This window comes from Topomyia yanbarensis, chromosome 3 (assembly GCF_030247195.1).
Source record: "Topomyia yanbarensis strain Yona2022 chromosome 3, ASM3024719v1, whole genome shotgun sequence".
Lineage (NCBI taxonomy): Eukaryota > Metazoa > Arthropoda > Insecta > Diptera > Culicidae > Topomyia > Topomyia yanbarensis.
Window position 1 is genome coordinate 127069736 of NC_080672.1, and position 20517 is coordinate 127090252.

At 34.3% G+C, this 20517-nt stretch overlaps 1 protein-coding gene across 14 annotated transcripts in view; it reads right to left on the reverse strand.

Annotated features, from left to right (window-relative positions):
• LOC131690386 (Ig-like and fibronectin type-III domain-containing protein 1) overlaps window positions 1-20517 on the reverse strand; it is a 555083-nt gene that overhangs the window by 153172 nt on the left and 381394 nt on the right. For 7 of the 14 annotated variants that reach the window (XM_058976110.1, XM_058976107.1, XM_058976106.1 and 4 more), the window contains one exon: window positions 9098-9193. The exons of the other annotated variants lie outside the window; for them this stretch is intronic. The gene's annotated coding sequence lies outside the window, so the exon portion shown is untranslated. The remainder of the gene's footprint in view (window positions 1-9097; window positions 9194-20517) is intronic. 14 annotated transcript variants of the gene reach the window in all.

Genomic DNA, 20517 nt, shown 5'->3' on the forward strand with positions numbered 1-20517 from the left:
GTAGTGGTAGTAATAAGCTTCCCATTTTGGTTTAAACGCAAGGACAGTTTTTAAAACAGGATTTGATTAATTAGTTTAGCTCATTTCTCGACAAACATATGATTACGGCCTAAAAGCCAACTGTCAAAATCCACTTTGAATGGAAATTCTGGACAAACCGTTACTAGCCGAACACAGTTCACAACAGTTTATGAAAGAAAAAATATTTTTCTTTCGGTTACTATAAACATCTCTGATTGGCGCGTAACGGTTTGTCCGGAATTTCCATTCAAAGTGGATTTTGACAGTTGGCTTTTAGGCCGTAATCATATGTTTGTCGAGATTTAAGCAATTTTATCAATTCTGTTATTTTAAAAGAATTTTACGGAACTTGGTGAATTTGGCCCCACTTGCAACTGGTATAATCAACCTGCACAAAGTGTTGCATAACGCAGGGCTGTTTTTTGTAACAAAATGTGTTATCATTCAGCCCTTCGCTATGCAAAATCACGATATTATGACAGATGGGCTAAGCGCGGCCGTTCCTTTCAATCGGGAAAGGCCGCGTGGAATTTTGGTGAAATGCGCTAATAGTGTCGTGGTGGTACTAGTTGTCTCTTTCGCTCTACCCATCATCATCAGCGTTGACTCATTTTGCATTGTGCGCTTGGGTTCAATGTTTGTGGCGAATGTGTTGGTAGGTAAGGGAACTGGCGGTAAAATGAACACGTTAAGCAAAGTCATTATTTTCTAACTATTAAGTGAATGAGATATTACAATCACCTTATATGTTTCTTGTTAGACATGTTTTGTACATATCTGGTAAAAATACTTCGTCATAAACACATTTTTTCAAACATGATTCTTGATTTCTAAACATGTCCAAAAATGAGACATGTTAGCGAGTGAGTAAAAGGAACATGTGGTGGTGGTTAAATGAACAGCTTCTGGTGACCTGCAAAATGTCCTGTATGTATGCAATGCGCAGCGTTGGAAAGCATTTTCCGATCAATGCGAATATCCCAACAAATCATGAGCTTTGCATACACACATACACATTTTGCAGAAAAAAAATTGTCGCGGAAGAATTTAATTTTCATGACGTAATATTAACCATTTTACAATCCTGTGGCATCGAAACACATCTACAAACTTGGGGTTATCCATGGGTGTTTGAACTTTTAGCATCTGTTTGAGAGCAACTAGAAAGCTTGGTCTCTACATGAGATGTGATTATATTGTCTAAAGTTTGATTTTTCTTCACCGGTCCGGGTGTTTTTTCCCACACAATAAGTACTAAGAAAATAAATATTTTACATTAAGTAGTATAGTCCTACGTCCACAGTTCGTGCAACCCCATAGGGCTGCCCCTTGTAGTTTTTAAGGAGGTTTTTGTGAATTTTCTTAAAATAATGAATTATGATTATAGCAGTATCTATTATATAGAAGTTTGGGTTTAAGACGATCCATAATTTGTTCTTCAACATCATATTCCTATCTCTTCTTGTTTCTTTGCAATTTCATTTATAAACTATTACTGTTTTCGAATTTCTAGTGCTTAAAAGACTCTGGTCTAAAAATATAGTTTATAGTGTTATGCCCAAGGGCATCACTCAATGGGATTTCCCAACGAAACTAAAAGATTTGAAATACAAAGCATACTTTTTGAGTTAGAGGTATTTTAAGACAAATAAGTTTTTAACACAAAAATTTCAATAACTTTGTAACGGTTGTGATTTGATGACATGTCTTGAACGATTCTTTTCTCCAAATATCATCAGTCAATCACCCCTCGTGAGGTTCTTAACCATGAACCAAACACCCTGTATAAAGCTGATATGGCCTGCGTTAAGCCAAACCGAGCTAAGCGCCATAATTTTTTCGTGTATTTTTCGTACCAAAATTCGTTTTTCGATAACTTACCATTTACGTAGAAAGTCAAAGAACACTTGCTTGCTTTCGTTTGCTATTTGAGCTCCCAAAACATAATAGATATTAGAGTTCCTGGTGTTACATTGGATGTAAAAGCGATTTTAGATAAAGTACCTCAAAATGGCGCTTGGTCCTCTTTGGCTTAACACAGGCCATATAACGTAAATTATTCACAAGGATCTTTAAAGAATATATGATTCACATATGTGCTTTTAGTGCTACTACAGGGTAGATATAAAGCAAATATAATGTCAATGTAATGCTGTAGTGTCTTTCGGTATGCATCATTTCGTCAGAATTATCTACGATTTTCGAATATAACCTATATAGCATGGACAGCAAAAGGAACGCACTTGCCGTGAATGATGATGCAAGCTACTACTGTTCAAGGTAACTCGTAATACATAATTTATATCGCATGAGAACCAAATTCAGTTAAAGTTTTCATCACATATCATGACAGAGAGCCAATTACAGTTTTAAATAACATTTTCTTCGTTTTTTGTTTCATCATTCATAAAGGAAAAATAAGAAAGCCTTGCAAAAACATTGTGCAAAACCACAGCTAGTTGAAGCTATCAAATTAGTTGAGTAGTGCTGATACCAGACTTTTAAATTTGGCAGTTCTACATTGGTGCATCATCCCGAGCAAAGTCGAACATCAAAATTACAACAAGTAGGAATCATATTTTGATAATAGCATCAAATTGAAATCTTATTGTGTTATCAGTTTTAGCTTTTTTAAATATGACATCAAATTTTGATCTCATTTTACTATCCTTGTTTCTTAGAAGAATTTTCCATGTTTATATTTCTTTGGTGAAACATCAAAGTGAATACATATTTTGTTATCAAAAAAAATTCAACATCTCAGTGAGCTTTCAATTTACTCTCACTGAGAGCAGATTTAGTTTGGTGTCATAGCACAATTTTGCTGCGCTCTATTTCGATCTTTTAACCGTTAAAACGACCAACACGACAAAAACTTGAGTAAGCATTTGCCGAACATCACAAAATCAAATTTTGTTTTCAAATTGTTGTCAGACTCTGCTCGGGATAGTAGCATGAGTAATGCAGAAAACGGACTGTCGCTCTCTAGACTATAATAGCATAATATTCCGCCTTTTCGTGCATTATATCAGCATTAAAACTTAGGGTTTATCGGCTCCTAAAGATTGCTCTATATGCAGATATAAGCAGATGTCATTTAGTAATACAGTAGTTTGTTAGTTTTTTTTCCTATCGTTCCGAAAGACTGAGTAAATTTTGAAGTCATTGGTTGCTCCCCCGTCTTCTGCATAGTGTTGGAATTGGGGAAAATAGAATTTTTGTACCTACGCTTATAAAAATCGCGATTTCAGTCTAATTAAAAAAACGATGCAATAGAACAGAAGTCCTGAAATGTGGTTAAAGACTTTGCCGAGAACAGTAACATTCTAGCATTTTTTGTAAACAATAATCATGTTATCAAGATTTTATAAACGAACACCAACACCAACATTTCAAACAGGCCCGTAGCAAGGATTATGTTTCGAGAGGAGCTTTAAAATTATTGCATAAATCTTTAATTCTGATCTAAGGAAATTTTGAGAAGCTCGCTATGAAAACACTTCCAAATGTAAGACAATAGAAACTAGAATCTTAAAAACATAAACAATTCACATAGACATTAACTGGAAACTATCCAAAGCGACTACAATGTTGCTGCTAGTTGCAACATTAAGTTTAGCATCAATTGACATCCTATATGAAGTAAAGATGAAATCATGACAATTAGTCTTACGTCTACTGTGTACGTTTCTGCATATCAGCGAGGTTAGTAGTATACGGGTGTATATAATTCGTGGGTATATGAACATCTCAGTACCACTACTTTTTGGCTTGCTTACCTTTACATGTTTTTCTTGCTTATTGTTCGATTGATAAAAATATCACAGTTTTCCGGATGAACAGTGTTTTTAGTGTAGAACGCATTCCCTGCATAAACATGAACAGAAAATGGCACGAAACAAAAACTGTTTTCTTGGGTATATTGTTATTAGTAAATTGAAATGTTGTTTGCATTGCACCCATAAGTGAGATGCCTGTTATCTATCTAGCATCTGAGTTTTGTTAAACGTGGCAATCACTACCGATAAAGTGTTAATTTTTTAAGAGTTTTTGTGTTCAATTTTCTCTAAAACTTTTTAACTATATAACTCGTTTATTCAGTTTGGTTGAATGCATTAGCTGAACGGAGCAGTGGGTCTTTCATATATTTCCATGATGTAAACAATAAAAATGATGAACAGATCTCGTGCGAGCGACCAGCGATTGGGAAATATTTTTTATAGCCAACAGCGTCTTGGTGGTCGTTTATTTCTATCACGTACACTTCCGTGTCATCATCGTGGTCACTGCCATGTTCATGTTCGCGAACATCTAATTTCATTCTTGTTTCATACCTTTACGTGTCACGAGTGTGAACTTCCTCAATGACGGTGCTGGCTGTTAATTTTGAGACACTTGACGCAGCTTTTGCCGTCAATATTTCCTGAACAGCAGCAATAAATTTGGCGATTGTTTGTGGTTCAGGTAATGGTATTGGAGACTATGGGCATGTAAAGATGTAATCTGTGTAGTGATACTATCGCATTATGTTTTGCACGCGCAGGGATAGATAGGAGGAAATGCGTCGGTCCACCTAGATTATCACCATAAATACCATTTGAAATACGAGGAATTATTTCCTAGATTTATAATGAATTGCATTTCTTTCAAATCTGAAATTAATCTTTTAAAGGTTCCGGTGCAAGTAAGTGGTATCAGTTCTTGAAGCCGAGCATTGATTTTCTCGTCGTCCGGCAAGGGATTCGAGGAGCCACAAGATCCGCTGTTTCGGTGCTGGTTCATGAGTACTTCTAGGCGATCCGTTCGCCAAGCCGTCCGGCAAGGGATTCGGGGTGTCATTGGATCCGCTGGTTCGTGAGTGATTCTAGGCAATCCGATCGCCGTTAGATCATGTTTGCCCTCTTTATTTATTATCGCGACCCGGCTGTAAACAATATTCAATGTCCCGTCTGGAGCAAAAGATCAAGTACGTCTACTACTATAAATTATAGTAAAACTTATGTCCTGTAAAAGTAATTGTGGCAATAAATTTTGCGATGACGAATTTGAACTTATAATAATAATGTGTTTATCAGCACTTACACTTATCGGCGATATTGTTAATTTTTTTCCGCCGGTAAATCAAGCTTCAATGTTGAAAGGAGAATGGTACAAAAATCGAAAGCGAAAAAAGGTTTTTTTCAATTCTTCGTTCAACCTTAAATATTTAGAATAAGATAATATAATATAATATAATATAATATAATATAATATAATATAATATAATATAATATAATATAATATAATATAATATAATATAATATAATATAATATAATATAATATAATATAATATAATATAATATAATATAATATAATATAATATAATATAAAAATTGAAGCATGAGCATGAGCTAAAATACGTTTAAATACAAAGTGAAGTACGGTACCTAGCAAAAAAACAATTCATTGAAGAGTATTGACGAAGCTAAACATCGCCGTGGACGTGTACCACATTCATCTGTGTAGACTACGTAAAACTAACCGGGCTGTGCTGTGGTGTACGAACTTGAAGAACGAAGCACAAAGCAGAAACCGAAAACTGAACTCGGTACAAACTTGGTTCGGTTCCCCACGAGTGAACCGCACTCATGCACCCGGTACGAGTTTTCAGGTTCAAATTTTTGAGCGCGGTACGAACCCGAAGCACGAGCACAAAACGAAACGCAAAACCTGCTTGTACCCGTATACCGCGTTCAGCGGGGAAGACTGGTTTGAACATATTTAAATAATTTCACTAAAATAAGCAGGCGACCTAACGTTACGAAATTTTTCACTTTTTCATTATTCTAACTCGATAAACAAATAGCTGTCAAGAAAGAAATCAAGGGGTGTCCAAAATACATCGATAGCATTTTTTATAACATATTGTGGACACCATTTTTCGAAGCCTGTTTAGTTAAAAAATTACGAAGAAACCTTTTCAAACAACATGCACAATACCAAATAAGACAACCTAATTAAATTAGAAAAAAATTACAATTGTATCACTTCCACCGGTTCCTCTTGGCTATCGTTGAAATAAGAAACGTTTGCAGTGATATTTTTTAAAACTGTGGATTCTGTTTAATTTTAAACAATTAGAGATGAACTAATGATATTGAAACTTAATAGACAACCCAAGGAATGCAATTGTTGCATCATACCAAACAAATGCAGAGAAACCTGGCAGTGCAGGAGGGAAATACATTAACAGGATCCAAAATATGTAGGAGCCCAAATTAGGTTGGTTACTCTATATACTACGAAAAAAAAATTCTGCATGATTTGCTGAAATATCTAAACAAACATAGTTTTAAAATCTAAAAGCTGATCTATTTGTTTTTTTTAACAGCCATGTTCTGGTAATTCAGGTCTCATAAATCGGTAATCTTTTGTTCGAGGGTGCCTCGACCAGAAAAAATCTCTAATTCAGAAAAAAAGTATTGTAATTGTTCTATCACTAACAATGTTCCATAATTGATTTCAACGTTATATCACAGACTAACAGACATAACACTATGAGGGAATTCCCTAAAAAAACATCGATCCGACAATTTTCCCAGAACACTAGCTCCACCTTTTATTCACAGTCCCAATCACTCATTTACTGGTGGGTTACCCCTCAGGTTTGGGAACAATTTTTCACTAGTGGTCTATCCCCCATATGCTTGTTCATATGTCAGTGGCGCCATAATTTCAAAAGTGGCCACAGTCCCAACTAAAAATATATTTGAAATGACCGTTAAAGCGGGCGAAGCTTTGTTTTTGAGTGTTATGTCTGTTAGTCTGTGGTTATATCTAAAGCTCCTGATTTTTTAAATACTTGTACGTATTCCATTCTGAAATACAGTTTCATAGAATTGGTTTTTAAATTGATTAAAAATTGATCATGTCTCTGAAACAAAAGGGTTCATTTTTAAGTTCATCCATAATATTAACTTTTCTAATGTATATATGATTGTTTTAAATTAGGGGTGGATCCAGAAACAAAATTTCGGGAGGGGTCCGAATTTTTTTTCCTGGAAAGAACATTGTACAATACGTTATACGTCAAAGCCTCATATAATGAAAATCAGTTTTGGTAGTCAAATTTGGTTTGAAATTATTTTGAGGTTTAAACTAATATAAAATTGAAACTAATTTAAAATTTCTCAACAAGTTGAAAATTTTTGGGAAGGTTCCGGACCCTTAGGACCCTCTCCCTGCATCCACCACTGTTTTGAATTAAAACTTATTCGCAAGAATATATGAAATTTTGATATTTCCATTTGTTTATTTTGGCTATGACTTTTCGGAAAGACTACTCTTTTTTCATTCGTCATAGTTTACCATGATCACAAAAGATATACATATCTGTTAGCGATGCAATCGAGATACGTAGGTATATGCCCTTTTATGAAAAATATGGTAGATTCCAGATTATTCTGGACCAATGGCATTGATTACCGGAGTCAATAATAGAGAAAATATCAGAGGAACCTGCACAACATTTCATCATTATGTTGTTTGTTTGCTGACGATCATAATAACTATCAACAAATCGTGAACTTGATAATGATTGATCGTATATATGGTGTTTACAGAAAACCATTCCGAATTATTTTGGAAGGGAATGTCTCACTTTTCTCCTGATCAACCTACAAATGCCATCTATCTTCAATACAGATTGCTTATTGACTATAAAGCACGATTCTTCTAGCTAGATTGCCTATTGGTAGGCGTTTTCCGAGCTCACTGAACGCGGAAAGCTTTATCGCTTGATATTTCATAGGGTAAATAAACCAGATATGGATATAGTTTATATAAATTGACATGACAACAAAGACCATCAAAGTGCTACTTGGCTACTAATCATTAGCAATGTTAGCATTAGTTTTTTTTAAGATATTATATATTACTTAAAAAATTTTATTTGCTGTCCTTCGATTGGATTCAATAATTTAGCATAAGCGCTCATGCCACGATTGACTAACTTGCCCTTGCTGAAATTGAATCTGACAAGTTGTTAAGCGTAGAAGCTTTTGAATAACTTATAATAATGGCATATGTGAATAAATTGACCCAACCGATTGAAGAAAGCTTTCCGATGCACTCTCTTCACCCACCGTGTCATGTGTGCTAATTATGTTTTGGTTCAAACACAGAACTGATATAATCACAAACAATAGCACATTATCAAGTGTCGGAAGAATCTGTTGAATCAAGTCATTTAACAATTAGCACTATAACTGCACCAACCTTCAAGACTGGCGAGTTCACTACAGGAACGTGACAACAGCGTCCTCCAGCTATTAATGGGAAAACAAATTAACAGCTCATAACGAGCAAACGGCGACTGCAACAGAAGCAAATTAAGTAGCTATGCGGTAGGCACGGCTCGTCTCGAGTGGTTTGTCAATGAAGGGCCACTCTTTGAAGGAGATATTGCTTAGCGCCATCCACGGCAAAAGAGCATCGCGGACCACGTGTTCGATGTTAATGATACATAAGGTTGCAGCTAGCTATACCTATATGAAAATGAAGACAGTTTACGGCACGCAATAAGCTTGCAAATTAGTCGAACAATGATGTTACACTGGTGTTTGAATAAAACATAACATTTGAACACACAAACCGTCTTCCTAAGTTTTTTGCGTTTCGGTTTTTTGTACTGTACCGACAAAGCTTATGCAAGCCTTCGTGTTGAAAAAATATCTGACGGCCATCAAAAGTGAGACGTCATCCTGAACCTTCGTCATGTTAAGTGGGACTCGACCTTTGTACGTACGTTTGATGTCTTATGCTATCTTTACATATTTCAGTGCAAGAGTTGTGAATATCTAAGATCAGGTTCTATGGTACGCAGCAGATCAGTCTATAGGTATCTATGTTCCATCCATTATGAAAATTAATTTCTGTTATTGTATGTTTTATCGAAACCATAACTAAAATGTACGATTTGTTACAAAATTTCAGAATATGTTTGTCTCGATAGATGCTGCGCACGTGGTACGTGGTATTTAATTTTGCGCACCGATTCGTACCAGGTTCCCAACAATAATTAAAACTCGAGTTTACCTGTATACTTCGTCGATAAATGTATTAATGCATGAACATATTAGCAATGGTTATCCATTGATTGCTTTTTAAACCTCGTTGATCATTCAAGCATACCTGTAAAAGGAAGAGAAACAATTGTTTGTAAGTAACAGATACATCAATGAGTATGTAGAATAAAAATTGTTACATGGTTTTTCATATATTCATTATTGTTCTCAGATATATTGCATAAATATAATCGGACGCCATCAAACGCATAAAACAAAGCATATTACCGAAGGTTGCAACAACTATTGATACAGTGCAGCTTTATGCGCGTATTTAGCAATTGTTAACTATTAATAAACTGTGCCAAGATGTAATAATCTACTTTTTGAAATCCTATTCATTTACATGTCTGTTCACACAGATGGTTTCCGAATATCGCTTATGGACAAATGAATTATTACTAATGCTTTGGTAATAACGTATCTAAGTTCTTTAATCAAAGCATTATGTAGAGAAAACTAAAATTTCCTAAATTTTATATATTTTTTGCTGGGCCAAAAAAAATCGAAAAAAATGTTGCATATATTTGAAGTGCATACTCTCAATAGCGTTTACTTAAAGCTCCAACGCGATTACGAGAACTAGAACTGAAATTGCATCTTTTGATAACACGCTACCTCTTAAGAGGAATTCCACGAAGATCCGTCCGAAAATCTTTAAAATCGTGACCGACCATCTTAGATTCCAATGAAACTTTACACGTTTCACCGTCATGCAAGACTAAATATTTTCCACAGGTAATAAGATTATTTTGACTCAAGAGCAACTTTTCAAAAGGGCGTAAACGTTTCTACGTGTATGAATTTCAATTTTTTTTTGTTCGATTACTGTATTTTATACAGCAAAACTATCTGAGAACGAGTTACAGGGAATGAATACTTCTGTCTGAAAAAAAATATACACTGAAAAAAATGTTGTGTCATTTTTCAAAAAAACAAAAATTTATGATAAAAATTTAAATTGCATAAAAACCCATTTTTTAAATTTTTTTGTAACTTTCAAATGGTTTACAATATCGCCTTGATGTCAAAGAGAAAGTTGCACGAAAGTTTACGGGCCTTTTGAAAAACCTATTATTGTTGATGGAGAAACGCGATTAACTTATGAAAAGGTCGTAATAAAACAAAATAATTGTGTTGTTAAAACAAAAGTTAAAATATCTCGAGAACTACTACATTTTAGAAAATCTTTGTCAAGAGCATTTCGATTTAAAATGGCGTTTAGAATCATATTCAAATAGAAAATTGTATTTTTGACTGCAATTAGTAAGAATTATAAAAAAATGTCAAAAGTTGTTGTTAGGAAAACTTTTTTTATTGAAAGCTTCTCCATGATCCAAATACACTAAAATGGTTGCTTTTACGTCTTTAAAACGATAAACATTAAATTTTTGACATTTTTTGATGGGGTAACGCGAATAACTTTTAAAAAGAGCAGAATTACACGAATTAATTGTTTTTGTTTTTGAAGTAGCAAAATTTCAAATACCTCGAAAACTGTCGCATTTTGGAAGATTTTTGTTAAATGCATTTTGATTTTAAATGGTGCTTAGAATTATATTCTGTAGTAAAATTACAATTTTGTATGTCAATTAGTATGAAATTTAAAAACATGTACGAAGTTATTGTTAGAAAAACTTTTTTACAGATTTTTTCTCCATGATGCAATCACAATCAAAATGTTTCTTTTCTCTTTAGGTTTTTGGTAACAAAATATAAAAAATTTGAAAAAAATGGGTTTTTTCGCTATTTAAATTTTTATTATAAATTTTTGGTTTTTTGTAAAATGACACAACATTTTTTTCAGTGTATATTTTTTTCGGATAGAAGTATTCATTCTCTGTAACTTGTTCTCAGGTAGTTTTGCTGTGTAAAATACAGTAATCGAACAAAAAAAAATTGAAATTCATGCACGTAGAAACGTTTACGCCCTTTTGAAAAATTACTCTTGTATCAAAATATTCCAATTGTCAGAGAATATCATGGAGATTCATACAGCGAACACACCTGCAAAGTTTCGTTCGAATCGACGATGGTCATATTTTGCGGTCGGCCGGTTTCTCATGGAATCCCTCTTAAGTGAATTTTTATTTCGAAAGTAACATCAGAGTGAGCAACATATTTCAAATACAGTTAAACTAATCGAACTGGAACTTCCCAGCATTATCTATATACTTACAACAGCTAAGGTTTGAACAATGTAATTTTGATTTGATTAATTATTACTAATCCCAATGTCAAAGAAAAACTCTCAAACATTGTAGAGCGACGGTCACTACTCCGTTTATTAAAAAGAATCCAATTGAAGACTTTCAAATACTTTATAATATTCACAACCTTATTATTTAATTTAATAAACTTTTTTAACATTGGTTAGAGAAAATGATGAAAATTCCTGAACTTTCTCGATCGCAGCGTATATAAACCATTGAATGTACTAATTAATTTAGAAGGTTCTTTCAATATGAATTTTAGTAGCAAACGCACGAATGGGAGCAGGTTCGTAAAATATTGGAAGAAGTCGTTAAATCAACTAGCAAAAATTTTGTGAAGTTCGACACGACAGAACAAACTTCCTTAAAAATGAGATGTACCTATTTATGTGGGACACAGTAATAAATATTATAACAGATAGACAGTATTTTCGACTGTAACTTGTGGACGAGTATAGAACGGCTTTTTTTCTACTTATTTGGAGTCATTGTCATAGCCAGAAATTAGTGTAGATGTGAAGAAAATCGAACTTAATGTAAAACTGACATAATTCCGAAACCGTCATCTGTTAAGTTTTTTAAGTTTCGATGAAGTTTTGCAACATAAAACAGAGCAGCTTCTGATATAATAATTTGAGCAATTAATTTTCCTAGAAGCTATTATGGGGAATTAATTCTCCAAAATATAGTAAAAGACTTCGTGTCTTTACAAAATTTATTGAGACTGTCATTTAAAACAACTTTGTTGAAGGTATGAATAGTACCTGTAAGGAGCATATCGAGCTATAAAATGATATTTACGAAGTTTTCCAGTTTTTCAAAATAACTTTTTATTGTTAGCTCCACAAAAAAAAAATGAAACGTGAATTTTATTGTTTATGAACAGCAGAAGAGATTTATCATAAACAGATATATCATAATATCTTGTTTAAAAGGTTTCCTTTTAAAAATTGCCTAAAATATTTTGATACCCTGAATACATGGAACATTCAACAAAATGGTTTGCAAAGGCACTCTCGAAAATTTTAAGTTTCTAACTAAACTTGTGCAAACAGTAAATTCTCCGTAATTACTTCTAGGAGGATTCAACGTCAACATTATTTTATCAGAAGATTTGCTCTTTTACGTTGTTAAACTCTTCGAAAACATTAAACCTTCGAAGTTGGCAGTTGCGTAATGATAGGAAAACTGTTGTCAAATATTTATTTTATCTATTCATATAATTGATAACACAACAAAAATCAAGTGCTTATAAAAATCGATCATGACCTGTTATGGTCATACGAAAAACGCCATTTTCTTAACAAAATTATTTCCAGGATGAGTTATAGACGAATTTCGCGCCAACTCAAGTGTTGGCAGCCCCCTCTCAGATTTTAATGAAACTTTCTGTACATGAGAACTTTGTCACAAAAAGCCACTTTGCATACTTTGTTTTTACAAAAATGACCTAGACTGTCTTTTGAATATGGTCAACAAGATTTCCCATTTTTTTCAAATAGCTTTAGTCTAAAAATGACAAATCCTACAAAAAAATTGTAGGAGTGATTTTTAAAAAATTAGTTGAATTTTTTAATAAAAATATTGAAAAAATTTTAGTCGATGAAGAACTGAACTGAACAAATTAAGATTTAAAGTCGATTTACAAAAATAACCCCATCTTTGATTTGGATAAAATGTTATTCCAAGATAGGTAATTATGTTCCTTACCTACCGTCAAAAATTCAAGTTTGACACTTTCAAGGAAAAAAGTTATTTGAAAAAAAAAACTTTTTCTTGTCCAAACTGAATTTTTATCAGTGAATTTTTATCGAAAACTAAACAAATGAAAGTCATAATCCTCTCGGAATCCAATTTCCAAATTGCTAGTTGAATGAAGACTGGAAGACTGGAAGACTGAAAGACGGGAAGACTGGAAGACGGGAAGACGGGAAGACTGGAAGACTGGAAGACTGGAAGACTGGAAGACTGGAAGACTGGAAGACTGGAAGACGGGAAGACGGGAAGACTGAAAGACTGGAAGACTGTAAGGCTGGAAGACTGGAAGACTGGAATACTGGAGGACTGAAAAATTGGAAGACTGGGAGACTGGAAGATTGGAAGAGTTCAGTTCGCTTGTTCATCTCAAAAATGTTGAATTTTATGAAACAATCGACAAACTTTTCTAAAATTTAGTTTATGTCTGATGGAGCAGCAGTACAATATAAAAATAAGGAAAACTTCGTAAGCTTTTGTAGATTCTCAAAGTATGAATTAAGCGCAGAATAGCCTTTTTGCAACACCTCATGGAAAAGGGTCCTGTGATGCTATCGGTAGCACTCTCAAGCGAATGGCAAAAAGAACCAGTCTTGCTCGCGACTATGGAAATACCATAACATCTCCCCGACAGTCATATAACTAAGCTGTTTAACAAACTGATAAAAATATCACAAAATTAAATTGCTGCTACATATCCACTGAAAAGTACAACAAATTGTCCAAAAAACTCGAAGAATGGTATAATAACGCCAAAACAATATCTGACACTCAGAAATTCCACAGTTTTGTGCTTATTTCTGGTGGCAAATTGAACTCTTGATTAATAAAAATATACTTAGTTGCTAAATTAGACAATATCTTCCCACAAACTGAGTTTTATTGGATTCTGAGATGATTAAGACTTTCATTGGTTTAGTTTTCGATAAAAATACACTGAAAAAAATCAGTTTGGACAAAGATATTTTTTTCAGATAACTCTTTTTTCTTGAAAGGGCCCAACTTGACAGTCGAAAGGGAACATTACAAATTACCTACCTTGGAACAAAATTTCATCCAAATCAAAGGTGGTTTTTTTTGTAAATCAACTTTAAATTTTTAAAATCGACACTGATGTAGGAGTCAATGAAGAAATTTTTCAACATTTTTATTCAAAAATTTGACTAATTTTGTAAAAATCACTTCTACAACATTTTTGTAGGATTTGAACGCGATCAATTTTCATCCAATGAATTTGAATATTTGTAACTCTGGTTTACAATGTCGCCTTGAAGTCAAAGCGAAAGTTACAGGAAGTGTTATGGGCCTTTTGAAAAACCTATTGCTGTTAATGCAGAAACGCGAACAACTTATGAAAAGGTCGTTATAAAACAAAATAATTGTGTTGTAAAAACAAAATTTAAAATATCTCGAGAACTACAAATTTCAGAAAATTTTTGTTGTGAGCATTTTGATTTAAAATGGCTATTTACAAAGAGAATTGTATTTTTAATTGCAAATAGTATGAATAATAAAAATATGTCAATTGTTGTTGTTAGGAAAACTTTTTACTGAAAACTTCTCCACAATTCAAAACACTGAAGAAGTTTCTTTTGTGTCTTTAAAACGATAAACATTAGATTGTTGACATTTTAGATAGTGCACAATTACATGAAATAATTGGTTTTGTTTGAGCAAAATTCCAAACATCTCGACAACTATCGTATTTTGGAAGATTTTTGTTAAAAGCATTTTGATTTAAAATAATACTTAGAATTTTATTTTGGAATAAAATTACAGTTTTGTAATTAGCATGAAATTTTAAAAAATCAATAAAGTTATTGTTAGAAAAACTTTCTTACCGATAAGTTATCTGAAAGGAAACACCGTTTTGATAGTCCTGCTATACAGCGGCTTCAAAGCTGTAATAGTTTTATTAATAAATTCACAAATTCAAATCTACAATTTCATTTAATAAATCACATTTCAATGTTCTTTCGGTTCCCTGTACTAGTTCCGCTAACATTTAATTTCGACGACTACGGCATTTTTCTATGCCGTTTCTGTTTCAGCCTATAACACTTCTAGCACTCAATAGCAAACTGGCCCGTATTGACAGATGCGCGAGGGAATGATCATTAGTTTCACTGCCATATAATTTCGCATAAAGGGCGTCGCAACATTATCCATCATGCAATTATATTCAAAATGTTTCTTTTCTTTTTAGGTTTTTGTTGACAGAATATAAAAAACGGATTTTTCTGCAATTTAAATTTTTAAAGTAAATTTTTGTTTTTGTGAAAAATGACGCAACATTTTTTTTCAGTGTATTTTTATTTCATGCAGAAGTATTCATTCTCTGTAACTCTTTCTCAAATAGTTTTGCTGTTTAAAATATAGTAATCAAACCAAAAAATGTTGAAATTAATGCACGTAGAAACGTCTAAGCCCATTTGAAAAATGGTTCTTGCATCAAAATATTGAAATAGGCAGAGAAAGTCATGGTCCTATTTCACGGACGGCCGGTTTCTCATGGAATCCCTCAACAGTCATATGCTATTTCGAAGTGCAGGTGTACCTGCGTAATGCAGTATGTTTGTAAATTTTGAAGTACATTGCAGAAGATATTATAGTTTAGTGGAATAACAGCAGAAAGTTTCTGTATTTTTTAATATAACCTTCAGACAACTTTCAGATTATTTTAGAGCATTTGAAGAAACATCCCACCTCTACTGGCTAAGTACAATGCTTTTGTCGGTAATTTAATAACAATAATAATAATAATAATATTAAAAAGTTCTCCGGCGTATTTTGAGTAATAGGCCCTTGCCGAAAAGGAAGAATATTTCTCGACAAACATCTGATTATAGCGTGCAAACCAACTGTCAAAATTCACTTTGAGTGGAAATTCAGGTCAAACCGTTGCACTCCAATTACGGATGTTGGTAGTAAACAAAAGAGAAATGTTTTCACTTCCATTAACTGCTGTGATCAATGTTCGGCCAGTAATGGCTTGTCTGGAATTACCCTTCAAAGTTGGCTTTTACGCCGTAATCATATGTTCGTCGAGATTAGTGGATAAAATGAATAGTAAAATTTGTATACAATTAGTGAGAATCCAATTTTTCTAAAACTGTACAGCAATCGTTCTAAACTGCTGCACCCATTCGATTAGATTGCTCTTGCCATAAATCGTTCCCGACAAACAACATTATCCAATTAAAACCCGCCCAGAATTCTCATTCCCGAGATGATACATGCTTCCAACAGAGTGCGCTATAGAGTTGAGTCATTAGACAGTCGGAAAGCGTGCCGGTATTCCAGAGGTAGGAGACATTCCATGACCGTGATATGAAGATTGGAATCACGTGCCGATTGTGATGCTATTCAACAAAGAGGAACATCTATCTCTCGGGCGAAATCTGTTCACAGAATCCTTCTCCGCTTGCTTTGGCATCTTGACCCGTAACTTGAGCAAAAAGCTCAATTGCTACAGACCGGGTCTCCTGCCGGCAGTTTACCTTCAACAAGCTAACATGATATTGTCTGGGAAGAAAATGGTAAGTCATTTCCCTGCTACTGCTGTACCTGCTTTTCTCGTCTTCACTTTACTGAAGCCTGGCCGCAGGGACCCTGCCAAAGTGACATGGAAAACTTTGAAAAACTAACTCTTTACCGAAGCGATCGAGGGAAAGCAAAGCCTTATCCTGGTGCTGCCTACTTGGAAAGTTCAAGTAGTGAGAGAAAAATTAAGGAAATGCCACAGGGGACAGCGGCTCGGGCTTGTAGCGATGTGCTTATCTTCTGTCCGTGTAACTATAAGAAAACACTCTCAACCCCTCCCATGTGGCTATTTGGACTGGCGCTACTACACTCCGCTTCGGGACTGTTCCGTGGAATGAGGGCGGGATGTTTGTTTAACAATGTCATTATAAATTTATGGTAACCGGGCAAATGACGACGCGGCGGAGAAGATAAATGTTTGACGCTTCTTCTTGCTTCGTCGCAGAGATTTCTTCATTTTGTCTAAATTGGATTCTTTGCAAGAAAGGAATTCTTAGAGATTTGCTCTGGGCATTTGCGACGAGTAATCGAGTCTTGGCAGAAGGACCCATCACAGATTAGTTAGTTCAATATATTTTTAAGATGAAATTGGATTTATTTTTATTGGATTTATTTTTATTGGAATTAACTAGTTGAATTTCTAACTAACGGATACATTATTCGACCAGAATTTTATTCAGATAGTTACTGTGTTCAGCCAATGCGTTTAGTTTATATAAGTTTATTTTCAGGAGATCAAATATAAACTTAATTCACTGACATTTTTCTTCTCATATTTACAACTATTTTACCAACCCTAGATGTTACGTTAAGCATCATAATTGCCTCATTGTTCTCTCTGACACTGACACTTGAAGACAGTACCGTGAGTTCAATTTTCAATCTTGCTACTGCATTCGTTAAAAATCTAAAGGTATGTATGTTGACGACACAAGATGCAACTGAACTGTCGGATGACGCTCGCGAACGTGACATGTCATAAGGTTCCAAGATTTAGTTTCAATCTGTACCTTCCGTCGGTCGTTCTAGTTTACGCTCACATTCGTACCGAGCGAGTCACCATGTCTCCATCTAGGCGGATGACAAATGGCGAAAAAGCGAGCGGTTTTGATTTTTTGTTTTCTGACAGAGAATGCGAAATTAGCAGGGCATCGTTGGTGTACTCGTTGATGCTATGGTTCACGGATTCAGTGTAGTAGTCAGGATTGCAATCGAAAATTCTAGCGCAATCCGCGAATAGCGAGATTTTGGTAGCCATGTGAAGAGTAATTGTGAATCAGTAATTGAAAACGTACATAACTCTTTTGGGAATCCATCCGTGTTACGAAACGGTAGCATCATTTTAAACGGTTCCAGGTCAATTGACTGAAAGCCGTTTGGACGAAAGTAATTTGGTCAACTGGGTCATTTAAACGAATGCCGTTAGGCCGCATGTCAAAGTAGTTTGGCCGATAACTGGCCGCAAGGGCCATTTGGCCGAAAGGGTAATTCGGTCGAATGCCGTTTGGCAGAATAGATGGCCGAATGCTAGTTGGCCAAAGGTAATTTAAATCTCAAGTTACTTTCTTTGAGCATGTGTAAGAATTTAACGCTGTGTAGCACACGTAGGAGAAATTGTGTACAGCTTTGCCACCGGTTTATCCATATAAAACTTTTTCAAAACTCTAAAAGAGGAATATCAGTTGATTTATTAGATTATCATGATTCAAATTATACACAATAGTTGTTGGAAAAATAATTGACCGAGCGAAATGGTGCTTTTGAAAAAGTGGCTATAGTTATTTCATTACGTAGTTGTGTTGCGTTGCGTGATTCACAGTGTGATAGTGTCACAAAAAATCACCGTCACTTTTTTAAAAGCACCATTCAGTTAGGTGGATAATTTTTCCTGCAGTTGTTTTTTATTATTTGAATCGTGATGATACAATAAATCGACTGATATTTTTTTAGAGTTTTGAAAAGGTGTAAACAGGTGGCAAAGCTGAAAACATTTTTTCAACACATACCATCAAGCATTTAATTCTTATAGATGCTCACCCAAAGTTGTTTGAACCTTTATCGAACGCGGCAGTTTTATTATTTTTTCGTTTATTTGAAATCGTACATTGTATCGTTTCACTGAGGGGTTGTGAGAGTTGGTTCCAAACTGAATAGATATCGGATGAATTTCAATTCGAATTCAGAGTCGTTATTCGCTCGATAAATATATTATTTTGATAATAAAAGTACAGTAGTTTCTTGCTCATATATTCAATTAGCAGTACTATAGTCTATTAAGCATAGGTTATGTTGCAAATAAAGAAAGATACAATTAAATACAAGTTTCACAATTTACTGTTTAATTAAATACATTTTCTGGTAACGAGTTTCGGTTAAGCAGTCAATAAAATAGCAAAAACGACATAAATAAATATATAATATAATGATTGCATATATAGCGACGTGTGTCGTAGCAGTATTAAGGTGTTTGAACAATGGATAATTATTTCTTTAAAACATTTTGTTTATAAACACGAAATGAACGCATGTCATCTGGCAATACTTCTCTCTATCTCTCTCTTTCTGAAAATTGAGCTCTATCTAGATGGAAAATATTGCTCATTTTCCTGTAGACAGATATAAAAGCAATGTAGAGAAAGACAAGATCATGTCAAAAAGAAGGAAAATATACACAGAATGTTTAGACCAGTAATAACAAATATTGTAAATACAAAAAAAAAGTAAACAGTATTAAATTTAAGACAACATGGGCGTTTCTGTGAGTATTTGGCCAAAAGGCATTCGACCAAAAGGCATTTGACTAAACGGCATTCTGTCAAACGGCAAAACGGCACACAATAGGATCAATCCAAAAAATGTTGGACAAAATCTATTTGAGTCCTTAGATGACATTTTAGAGCCAGCATTTCTTCGTAGGATATGTTGACAATATTATTCTGCACTTTGTAGATAATTTTTTTTATTAGACTCAAGTCCCGAGTAGGGTTGTGGTACCGGTAATACCGGTACCGAAAATCCCGGGAACACCGACCAGCTATTGGTACCGTAATACCGGTGCTGAACAAAAGCCAGTACCGGTATTTTCGGTACCATACATTTTGTTATGAAAAATATGTAGACTCTATAGCGGGACCCGTTTCCAAATATCGGTCTGCAAGGTGGCTTTTAATTATATTTAATTATCTTCTAGATAAATCGTTCAGTTTACGCCTAATTCTAGAAGTTAAATATTATTTCTAACTCCCGTTGAACTGGACGGTATGTTTAAATTCCTGTACAATTTGTTCGCTGTAAAATTTCAACTATCTTTTACTAAACTTCAAAGTATTCACATCTAGTATAAGAGTAAAAATTTGTTTTGATTTATTTTATTAGCGATATTCTGGTTGGTTCCGATTATTCACTGGTGACGCACCTAGGTCATGTCTGTATTAGGTTTGCGCTTAAATCTATAAGTCTATGTTTATCTATAAAAGAACGAACAGTGATTTATAGCAAAGCGATAATGTCGAGAGAAAATGTACATGTATTTACACTCGTGCTTCGATTTACTGTTGATAACAGGGTTTCTTACATTCACCATATGTTGAAGTCGACGAAAGTAGCACCGGTTAGCAGTTATTGAATTCAAAGTGGCCTAGATCTCGAAATAAAAGAAGGTGCCGCATTCGAAAAATACCATCTGCTACAATGAAACATCAGTTTGAGCATTCAATTTCATTTTGAAGCGTTTCTCGAATCTTTTGAAAAAAATATTCGAGCACCGGTACTTTACCGGTACTACCGGTACTGGGGGCTTCAGTACCGCAGTACCGGTTCTCGCCAAAATGGGTCGGTACTGCGAACCCTAGTCCCGACCAAAAATTTATTTTTAATTTTT